The sequence below is a fragment of the Biomphalaria glabrata genome, chromosome 1 (assembly GCF_947242115.1).
Source record: "Biomphalaria glabrata chromosome 1, xgBioGlab47.1, whole genome shotgun sequence".
Lineage (NCBI taxonomy): Eukaryota > Metazoa > Mollusca > Gastropoda > Planorbidae > Biomphalaria > Biomphalaria glabrata.
Genome location: NC_074711.1, coordinates 13,694,033 through 13,704,882, shown reverse-complemented (window position 1 = coordinate 13,704,882; position 10,850 = coordinate 13,694,033). Strand labels below are relative to the sequence as shown.

The 10,850-nt window shown below is 39.0% G+C and overlaps 1 protein-coding gene and 1 long non-coding RNA gene across 2 annotated transcripts in view; one reads left to right on the top strand and one right to left on the bottom strand.

Moving 5' to 3' along the window:
- LOC106075221 (thyrotropin-releasing hormone receptor-like) overlaps window positions 1-10,312 on the bottom strand; it is a 159,194-nt gene extending 148,882 nt beyond the window's left edge. Inside the window, exon 1 of the mRNA XM_056023271.1 lies at window positions 10,179-10,312. The gene's annotated coding sequence lies outside the window, so the exon portion shown is untranslated. The remainder of the gene's footprint in view (window positions 1-10,178) is intronic.
- On the top strand, window positions 922-4,766 carry LOC129925042 (uncharacterized). Its single transcript, XR_008776903.1, has 2 exons — window positions 922-1,821; window positions 4,392-4,766. It is a non-coding gene; the product is annotated as an uncharacterized LOC129925042 (long non-coding RNA).
- Window positions 10,313-10,850: the final 538 nt, after the last annotated feature.

The window sequence follows — 10,850 nt, the reverse complement described above, 5'->3', positions numbered from 1 at the left end:
CAGGCATTGGACTTAACAGTCATCTTCGAGTCCATCGGAGATGAGAAATGTACTCATCTTCAACCACGAAGAAGGAGCTAAGTGTCTTACCTTATCATCTTCAACCACGAAGGAGGAGCTAAGTAGTCTTATCTTATCATCTTCAACCACGAAGGAGGAGCTAAGTAGCCTTATCTTATCATCTTCAACCACGAAGGAGGAGCTAAGTAGCCTTATCTTATGAAATACAGACATATTCTGGTGTTACAAAGTGTTCCTTCCATACAAAGTAAACTAACAGTACGCACCGGCTACGCCCATTGATTTGTTCCTAAGCTTTATATTGTTTATTACGACTGGAACAGCCTTTATTTTTTAATAAACGAGACACATTTTAACGCTTAACCCAACATACATTTTAGCCCGTGAATAAGTGTATCTGTTACAATGAATTTCACGGCTCGCTCTCTTTCTTTCTTTCTCTCTCTCTCTTTCGCTCTCTGGAACCCCCTTTCCCTGCGCATCATAATTTCTCCCACATAGTCTTGATTTGGAAAGACCCGCTTTAAAATGGGCCTTCGGTCTCACATTTTGGGCCAGTGGTATGTCAGTGAGTGACAACATACAAATATATAGTAGATTCACCAACTCTCACTTATCTTATAGATTACAGACGTTACTTCAATACAGAGGAACAGTAAGTTCTACGCACTTTATATGTCAATATTGTCATGCTTGTTAATCAACGACTTAAACTCTGCTAAGTTGTTGGTTTTCCTGGCTGATTCAGGCCACCCATTCCATTCTCTAATGGCACTCGGGAAGAAGGAGCACTTGTACGAATTTATTCCAGCGCATGGAATAAGAAATGTGCCTCTATCTTTGTGTCTTTCTGAGTATTTCATTACATTTGTTTTTCTATTTGTAAGTTATTGTTTAGTGTTTTATGTATTATAGCTACTTTACTTTTTATCCTTCTGTTCTGAAGTGACTCTAAGTTTAATGATTCTACTAATGGGGTTACTCTAATCTAATTGGACTCGTGCTCTTCCTGTAGGTATTTTGAGTTTGAGTTCTCAAAAAACAAAATCTATCAATTTGCTTTTAGAAAATGTGTATAGCTTATTTTGACCATGTGTACTTGTAAAAATAAAATAATAATAATAAACATAACGGAACAGGAAATGAAAACACGATATGACGTAATTCCAATTGTATGGAGTAATACATCTAGATCTAGTTCGTAATGTTCGATTCATGAAACAAATTTGTAATAGCGCACTTACAAACAATATAAAAGAATATAAATTATCAGCCTTTTAGGAGTTTTACCGTAAATACGACTACGCGCTAAAATCTAAAATTAGTAAACTAAGAAGATGTCGATTTGATTTTATTCTCTACACTTTTACGTCAAAGCTTTTGCTCACTACTCTCTAAACTCAAGTTGCTATGGGGCTAAAACGTCCAAGTTCGTAACCAAACATTCAGTCGTTCCATAGCCTTCGGAGCAGTGAAGATCATCTCCTGCTATTTCTTCAAAGAGAAATCTCTCCACCACATCTTCATCATGTCTACATGTAACACCGGCTGCCGGGATCCACCCGCTTGCCCTGAGAAGAAATGCTGCCCACCGCCTCCAGCTTGCTGCCCACCACCTCCAGCTTGCTGCCCACCACCTCCAGCGTGCTGCCCACCGCCTGAGTGCCCACCCAAAGAGCCTGCCTGCCCTCCACCACCACCCAAGTGTTCTACTTGTGGACAGGTCAAGAAAACGTGCGGATGCAGCTAGACGGACCCAGTATACTACATGATCGACGCTGACTTCTGAAGGCTATTAAGGTAATTTTTTAAATTTAAATTTTAGATCTATACTTCAGCACAAGTTGTTCAAAAACTTTTAATCTTGATTAATCTAGATCTAGATCTACATTCTAATATTCTATATAGATCTATATAGTATTCTAGATTATCTTATCTTTTATATTACAGACGTTACTTCGAAAAAGAAAATTAGTCCTAAACATTTCATGTGTCAATCTAGCCATGCACGTTTATCAATTAAACTAGATCTAGATCTATATCTACATCTAGAAAATAGGGATTATATCAAATTATACTATCTTGGATTGGCCAATCTACATCTAGATCTAGATCTTGTTGCTCTATCTGTAAAAGCATTGTAAGCTATAGACTCCAGATCTAGATCTTGTTGAGTAAATGATTTAGACTTAAGATCTGGTTCTAAAGTAAATTATTGTATTTAGATCTAGATGTAGAGGTTAAACATCAAGGTCTAAAATTCTAGATCTAGATTGACTAGGTAATTAAGGTCAGTCTAGAGTTGGAACTAGACTAAAGTTAAATACGATAAAAATGGCATATCAAGGTTATCAATGCCTTATCAGTATCACGGTTAACAAATTGAAAGCTCAAGTGCTAATCATTTACAAAATGGCTGATCAAGATTGACAAGATGCCTGATCAAGGTCTACAAGACGTCTGATCAAGGTTTACAATATGGCTAGTAAATACGAATGTTAATGTTATATAAAAGTTAACAAGTTAGAAGTTCCTAATGGCTGATCAAGGTTAACAAGATGGCTGATAAAGGTTAACAAGATGGCTGATCAAGGTTAACAAGATTGCGTTCAAAATGGCTCTTCAAGGTGTACAAGATGGCTGCTCAAGGTCTACAAGATGGCTGCTCAAGGTCTACAAGATGGCTGCTCAAGGTCCACAAGTTGGCTGATCAAGATCAAGATGGCTGATCAAGGTCCACAAGAAAGTTGATCAAGGTCCACAAAAAGGTTGATAAAGGTCCACAAAAAGGTTGATAAAGGTCCACAAGAAGGTTGATCAAGGTCCACAAGAAGGTTGATCAAGGTCCACAAGAAGGTTGATCAAGGTCCACAAGAAGGTTGATCAAGGTCCACAAGAAGGTTGATCAAGGTCCACAAGAAGGTTGATCAAGGTCCACAAGAAGGTTGATCAAGTTCCACAAGAAGGTTGATCAAGGTCCACAAAAAGGCTGATCAAGGTCCACAATATGGCTGATCAAGGTCCACAAGATGGCTGATCAAGGTCTACAAGATGGTTGATCAAGGTCAACAAGATGGCTGATCAAGGTCTACAAGATGGCTGATCAAGGTCTACAAGATGGCTGATCAAGGTCTACAAGATGGCTGACCAAGGTCTTCAAAGTGGCTGACCAAGGTCTTCAAGATGGCTGATCTGGGTCTACAAGATGGCTGATCTGGGTCTACAAGATGGCTGATCTGGGTCTACAAGATGGCTGATCTGGGTCTACAAGATGGCTGATCTGGGTCTACAAGATGGCTGATCTGGGTCTACAAGATGGCTGATCTGGGTCTAAAAGATGGCTGATCTGGGTCTACAAAATGGCTGATCTGGGTCTACAAGATGGCTGATCTGGGTCTACAAGATGGCTGATCTGGGTCTACAAGATGGCTGATCTGGGTCTACAAGATGGCTGATCTGGGTCTAAAAGATGGCTGATCTGGGTCTACAAAATGGCTGATCTAGGTCTCAAGATGGCTGATCTAGGTCTAAAAGATGGCTGATCTAGGTCTAAAAGATGGCTGATCTAGGTCTAAAAGATGGCTGATCTATGTCTACAAGATGGCTGTTCTAGGTCTACAATATGGCTGAAGAAACAAGATTGCTGTCATTTTTGTTGTATGTTGTCTAGACTTTAATTTATGCTTTAAATAAAGCTACTAGGTGAAGATATAAATTATTGAAGACTCTTATAGCCTCCCTAATATGAAACGAGCAATAGAAATGTCTTTTTTGATAAACAAAACAATTCCATTTACGGAGGAAAATCTGTAAGCGAATGTATAAATCTACTAGACTTTATATTAGACTAGACTTACAAGATTGTGCGCAAAAATGTCACTGAACATTAATGTATTAATGAATACGGAAATACTTGATGACATCATCTTGTCCATATTTTTCTAGTCCTCTTGCCAATTATTTTATTATTTCAATAACTCTAAGGGTCAAACTATTATCCCAGTGTGCCCAACGAGCTAGTAATTTTGTTCCCAACAGTCAAATTTCTAAAAAAAAAATCATTACAGCTGTTCTCGAGAAGCGTTTCCACCTATGAGGTTCCATCAGTTTTAGCCGATGATTGTGAGAGCTGAATAGTTTTAAGTTAGACAGCAATGATCTTGTGGGTTTTTCGAATTAATTCAAGCTAGTATAATAGTAATTTTCCCTCTATACCAGCAATATTCTCGACGGGACCAATCCTTAATATCAAATGGAGTGCACAATAGAATACTACATTTCAACACATCTAGCTTGCCATAAAATTTATTTTCTCCAGTACTAGATCTAAATCAACTGTATGGATAATGTATATCTATTTATGATTTTAGGAACGAATATTGAACGGAAGCAACATGTGCAGACACCATGACAGCCCAGAATTGTACACTGACTCAATGGACACCCTAATCTACATCTGCTCAGATGCACTGGCGCAATTGACATATTTAGTTTGCTTCCAGTTCAGATGTACAGACTCCAAGACGACCTCAAGTCTATTCCCATTCCTCCTTTATCTCCCTGCCCCCCAACGCCAAACTTTTCCGATATCTGAAATGACTAATGACAGCAACCAAGAAACCTTTACAGATGTCACTAGATGCACCTGATGACAGTCGAGAAACCTTTACAGATGTCACTAGATGCACCTGATGACAAAGAGACAGTTCGAACATCGATATAATAAACATGATGAAACTCTTTAACTATTTGTATGTTCTACTCGATCTTTCTGATGTGATTGTATCGTGTTAATATTTACAAGTTTAAGTAACGGAAAGTAATGCCGTTACAATTTTAAATTAATTGTAGACATCCTCGTAGTAAAGTCCAACATTTACAAAAACTGTTTACTAGCATCAAAATAATACCGGTACTTATAAAAATTATTGTAATAAAAAAAAATAAAAAATAAGAAATTAATAAAAAAAAAACGCCAATTTAAAAAAAATGCTAACAATTATGCCCGAAGCATCTACACATCCACATTATGCACGAAGCATCTACACATCCACATTATGCACGAAGCATCTACACATCCACATCATGCACGAAGCATCTACACATCCACATTATGCACGAAGCATCTACACATCCACATTATGCACGAAGCATCTACACATCCACATTATGCACGAAGCATCTCCACATCCACATTATGCACGAAGCATCTACACATCCACATTATGCACGAAGCATCTACACATCCACATTATGCACGAAGCATCTACACATCCACATTATGCACGAAGCATCTACACATCCACATTATGCACGCGTAGGAGTAACCAATTGAAATTTTCAGATTTGGTTCTAAATTCTTGAAATTTTTAAAATCTAAATATTGAAGTTAAAAATAATCTTAAATCTTTTAAACTAAATGTCATAAAAACTAGACCGCTAGTCTACAGACGCAATGGTAACTTTGAATATACATCTAGTTACCTTAATATCCTGGCAGATCTACGTCGCCCGGACCCAAAATTACTTACTAAATGCTCAAAATTTTAAAAAAATTACTAGGAATATAAAAACAAACACCAATACATACTCTACCAGGCAAGGTCTTCCATTGCGGTCTTCAGTTACGAGCATTAAAGATGGTGCAGTATTTCACATGAACGCTGTTGGCCTTAGCCAGACAGGTCATCTGACCGCTCATTTCTCTAGAGAAATACGTCAAGCATAGTGTGTGCCCACTCCAACAAATGAAGCAACGAGCTGATGTGAGGATCTCTACATTCAGTTCTGCACCTACAGAGCTGATGACTGCGCCCTTCTTGCATACTTTAGTGCTGAGGTCACTCACAAAGGCCGCGGGATACACATTGGAGACCAAAAGAAAATCCGCTGCCGAGGACAGACGCAGACTGCGAAAAGAAAATCTAAATCGACCACCTGCTGACAATGGTTATGCTTGCCCTGGATGTGGCAAAATATGTAGGTCACAGTTGGGGCTGCGCATTCATGGGAAATACTGCATTCCTCACTGATCTTCTCGGACTCGAAGACAAGCCTTATTATTATTATTCCCAATCGACTACATTAGTTAAAACAATACAGAGACCACGCACCAAGACACAGTCGCACACTGGTTCAAAGAGCATAGAAAAACAGAGTTAGCGACCTAAATGTCAGTTTCATTCACCAACAAAATAGCGAGCAGCCATAGTTTCTATTACCTAGTTTCTATGACTGTCTCTCTGGCTTGGCCAGGATTCACGAAATGATCTTTATTCAATATTGACCCGAATACAAATACAGACAAAGCAATAAGAGTTTTGATTGGATAGTTTTTAGAGCTTGCACCGGAAATCAGATGTCTTGTTACTTTTTCATGATCTACATTTTAGAGATAGGTCCAAGCGTTTCGTATTCAATTATACAGCTGATATAATAAAAACAGGACTGCAAATGTGGACCGGTCTGTCCCTGTATACACCGATGTGGGCCTGTCTGTCCCTGTATACACCGATGTGGGCCTGTCTGTCCCTGTATACACCGATGTGTCCGGTCTGTCCCTGTATACACCGATGTGGGCCTGTCTGTCCCTGTATACACCGATGTGGGCCTGACTGTCCCTGTATACACCGATGTGGGCCTGTCTGTCCCTGTATACACCGATGTGGGCCGGTCTGTCCCTGTATACACGATGTGGGCCGGTCTGTCCCTGTATTCACCGATGTGGGCCGGTCTGTCCCTGTATACACCGATGAGGACCGGTCTGTCCCTGTATACACAGATGAGGACTGGTCTGTCCCTGTATACACAGATTAGGGGGGATGCTTTTGGACTGGAGGAATGTTGTTGCACGCAACCATCACAGAACCCCGAGACTATTAAAGGTCGAATTATAATAATGATGTGACATTTATCAAATCGAAATCAATATACATGAAGCAATAACTATTAAATGTAAATTTTAAAGAAATGTAAACATTAAGGAAATGCTTATCTAGCAAAGTTTAAAGCCCGACTGTGCTGTCAGAGGAAATGTGCATTTGGCAAGGTTGAAACCCACGACGGAACTATGTCATTGTCATTATGAGGCTAAAATCTGCGAAAAGAAAATAGCCAGTTATTCAATAGAGGAAATTTAGCTTGGAGCCATATAAATCTGTCACAGGACCAGACTTTCTCATAGATGGCCAGAAATTAGCAAACGCCAATAGTTTGTCTATCTGGGAAGCACCATATCAGCAAACGCCAACCTAGATGATGAGGTAGACTTCCGTATTGCTCGTGCCAGTGCTGCTTTTGGCAGACTACAAGGACAAGTGAGGCAACGGAGGGGACTCAGCTTATCCACAAAACTGAAAGTCTATAGTGCTTTAGTTCTCCCGTCACTCTTACATTCAACAGAATCCTGGACCCTATGTTCCCGCCACATCAAAAAGTTAAATTCCTTCCACCTACGCTGTCTAAGGAGTAATCATAAGGTGCGTTAGTCCGACCACATACCAGACACAGAAATCTTAAAGCTGTCCAACATGCACAGTATCAATGCGATAGTAAAAAGGTCCCAACTTCGATGGGCGGGACATGTGGTCCGCATGCCAGACAATCGCCTTCCCAAACGACTTCTGTGCGGGGAGTTGTGTGCAGGAAAGCGCTCCCAGGGAGGTCAATACAAGCGCTACAAAGACACTCTCAAGAGCTCAAGGAATGCGATATCGACTTTCACGGCTGGGAAGCACTAGCTCTCGATCGCTCCTCTTGGCGTGAAGCTGTGAGTCTCGGAGTCTCAAGATTTGAAGCAAGAAGAGTGGCCAGGGTGAAAGAGCGCCGAACCAACAAAAAGCTGAGAGAAGAAGCAGGCCTATCTACAACTGACCAAACCCACCCATGCCACGTATGCGGCCAGCTTTTTAGAAGCATCTTCGAGTCCATAGGAAATTAGAAATGTGCTCATCTTCGAACAAGAAGGAAGAGCTATATAAAGGACATTTTGAATTAATGTTTACATTTTAGTATCACTGGTAGGTCTACTGATGAACTCATTACCAGGAGCATGCCATCTTTTGTTATCTTTACGCGCCTGATTTTGTGAAGCTCTTACTGTAATACAACATAAAATTACACACACACAAACACACATACAAACATACTTACACAAAATAATATTTAAAAAATATGTATAATACCTTTTCGGAATATTGATAAGTACATAGTATCTTTTAAAATTACAATTTTAAAGCTCCACTCAAAAACACAAAAAGAACTGACACAATATACCAAGAAATAAGGTTTTCAAGCTACTCAGAGGAATCTTCGGTCTCAGATTATAGAAGCTTAGAAAATGAACACGTCCCAGCGTATCTACACAACAAGGCTGGCAGTGTCTTGTCAATAATGTTAGAGACTTGAAACACAAGACTGGCAGTGTCTTGTCAATAATGTTAGAGGCTTGAAACACAAGACTGGCAGTGTCTTGTCAATAATGTTAGAGGCTTGAAACACAAGACTGGCAGTGTCTTGTCAATAATGTTAGAGGCTTGAAACACAAGACTGGCAGTGTCTTGTCAATAATGTTAGAGGCTTGAAACACAAGACTGGCAGTGTCTTGTCAATAATGTTAGAGGCTTGAAACACAAGACTGGCAGTGTCTTGTCAATAATGTTAGAGGCTTGAAACACAAGACTGGCAGTGTCTTGTCAATAATGTTAGAGACTTGAAACACAAGACTGGCAGTGTCTTGTCAATAATGTTAGAGGCTTGAAACACAAGACTGGCAGTGTCTTGTCAATAATGTTAGAGGCTTGAAACACAAGGCTGGCAGTGTCTTGTCAATAATGTTAGAGGCTTGAAACACAAGACTGGCAGTGTCTTGTCAATAATGTTAGAGGCTTGAAACACAAGACTGAAATGTAACATAACTGAAGCCTCATTGAAAGATACCATCGTACAGCTCCAATACAGGTACTGGAACTTCCGGTCGGAAGCTAGATCTTAGTCTAGGTACTTGATATGGATCATTTCACGTATTTGAAACACCAGAGAAACTACAAATACATCTGCTGGTACATCTACCTCTGTTGCAGTAAGTTTCTATTTCAACTGGTTTTTTTTATCCTATTTTTGGTCTGTATTAGTGAAAAAAAAATGTAAGTTCTAGACATGGCTTTTAAGAAGTTGATAAACATTGCGTTTGTTTTCACACCTCGGCTATTGCTAAATAAACAAAAAAGGCAAGTGGTGCAACTCCAAGTTCTACAAATACTCCACCAAGTTTTATAGAATGTTCCCTTGTAGTTTGAGGGTTTAATCCCATCGTGGCAGTGTTAGTTTACGATAATGAACTTTTTCTTTACAGATTACGTAGATCAATTGAAAAAGATGTACAGACATATAAATAAAACGTTCATATAAATATTTTGAAAACTGAACGTTACTAACAGATAGTTCAGGGCCGAGCTATCTTATTCCTTTATTTTATGCTGTTTTTATGCGTGAATGTTTAGTATGAACCAAGACTATTGTATCTGCGGAACAGTTGTTGCTAGCTATAGTAATAATGAAGAGATTGCACTAAGCAAATAGACGAAATACTCCTGCAAAGGGAGATAAACGCTAATATTTAAGCCAAGTTTGAATATTGAGTAAACTTGGGGCCAAAGACATAGCGACATTGACGCCAGAACACAGTGTCATTGGCTCCAGTATTTGCATTTGTTTGGGGGGGGAAAATACAGCCTAAATAGAATGGGGAAATCAAAAAAACTTCATGGAAAAGATTGGGCCATGTTTATGGAGCAGCTTAGCTGAAGGCTCATATGTGGAGGAAATATAAGTCTTTGGATAAACTTCAGGTGTTTATTTGGTACTAGACTGTTGGAGGGTTAAATAAACTCTTTAGCTCAATAAAATTTAGTTTGTAATTGTAATGTTATATGTTTAAAAAAAAAAAGAAGAAGAGGTAGACAGAGAAAGTGATGGGAGGACAACATAAAAGAATGGACAGGCCTGTCATTGAATGAGGTTCTAAACAAGGCAAAAGACAGGGAGGAATGGAGAAAGACGGTCGACGAATCTTGCTTGGTGCCCCAACAGACTAAGGGATAGGAAAAGGTAAGGTAAATGTTTTAAACTAACGGTAAGATGAGCTTACTAGTACTTACCTACCAACGAGCGGAAAATGCTACTATCAAAGGTTCTTTAAATCACCAACGTCGTGTTAACAGAGATCTAGTTTTATATTTTAAAAATGTATTAGCGTTAGCGACCATTTGGAAATAGATTGTACAAAGTCCAGATCCTGTCTGTAGATATGGCACAATTGTTGAAACTGTGTTTATATATAACACAATGGCATAACTCAATAATATATGGCAATTTCACAGCCTTTCTCAAAGAGTACAATAATTGAACACAATCTCAACACAATCATAGAAAAAAAATCCAAATGACAATCATAGATTACAATCATAAACGAAATAATAGAATGAATATATATATGTAGAGAGAGAGAGAGAGGAGAGAGGACAGACAGACAGAGAGAGCACAATAATAAAAAAAATACTCCTCACAATGATAGAGCACAATCATAGATCACAATCATATCTTTAACGTGAAAATGTTGAACTAAAATTAAAAGAACAACAATATTAAAAAAACAACTTTATAAACAGCTGTGAGGGGCGTTGTGTGTATGGGGGAGATCTGTGGGAGTATTACCCCTCCCTTTGCATTGAGCTCCTCCATTTTTATCGAACACTTTTCAGTGTTCCAATCAAGTTCAACTTCTCTATAGCTGTGTTCCCTTTGTGCCCTGCCTAATGTAGGAGTCACAG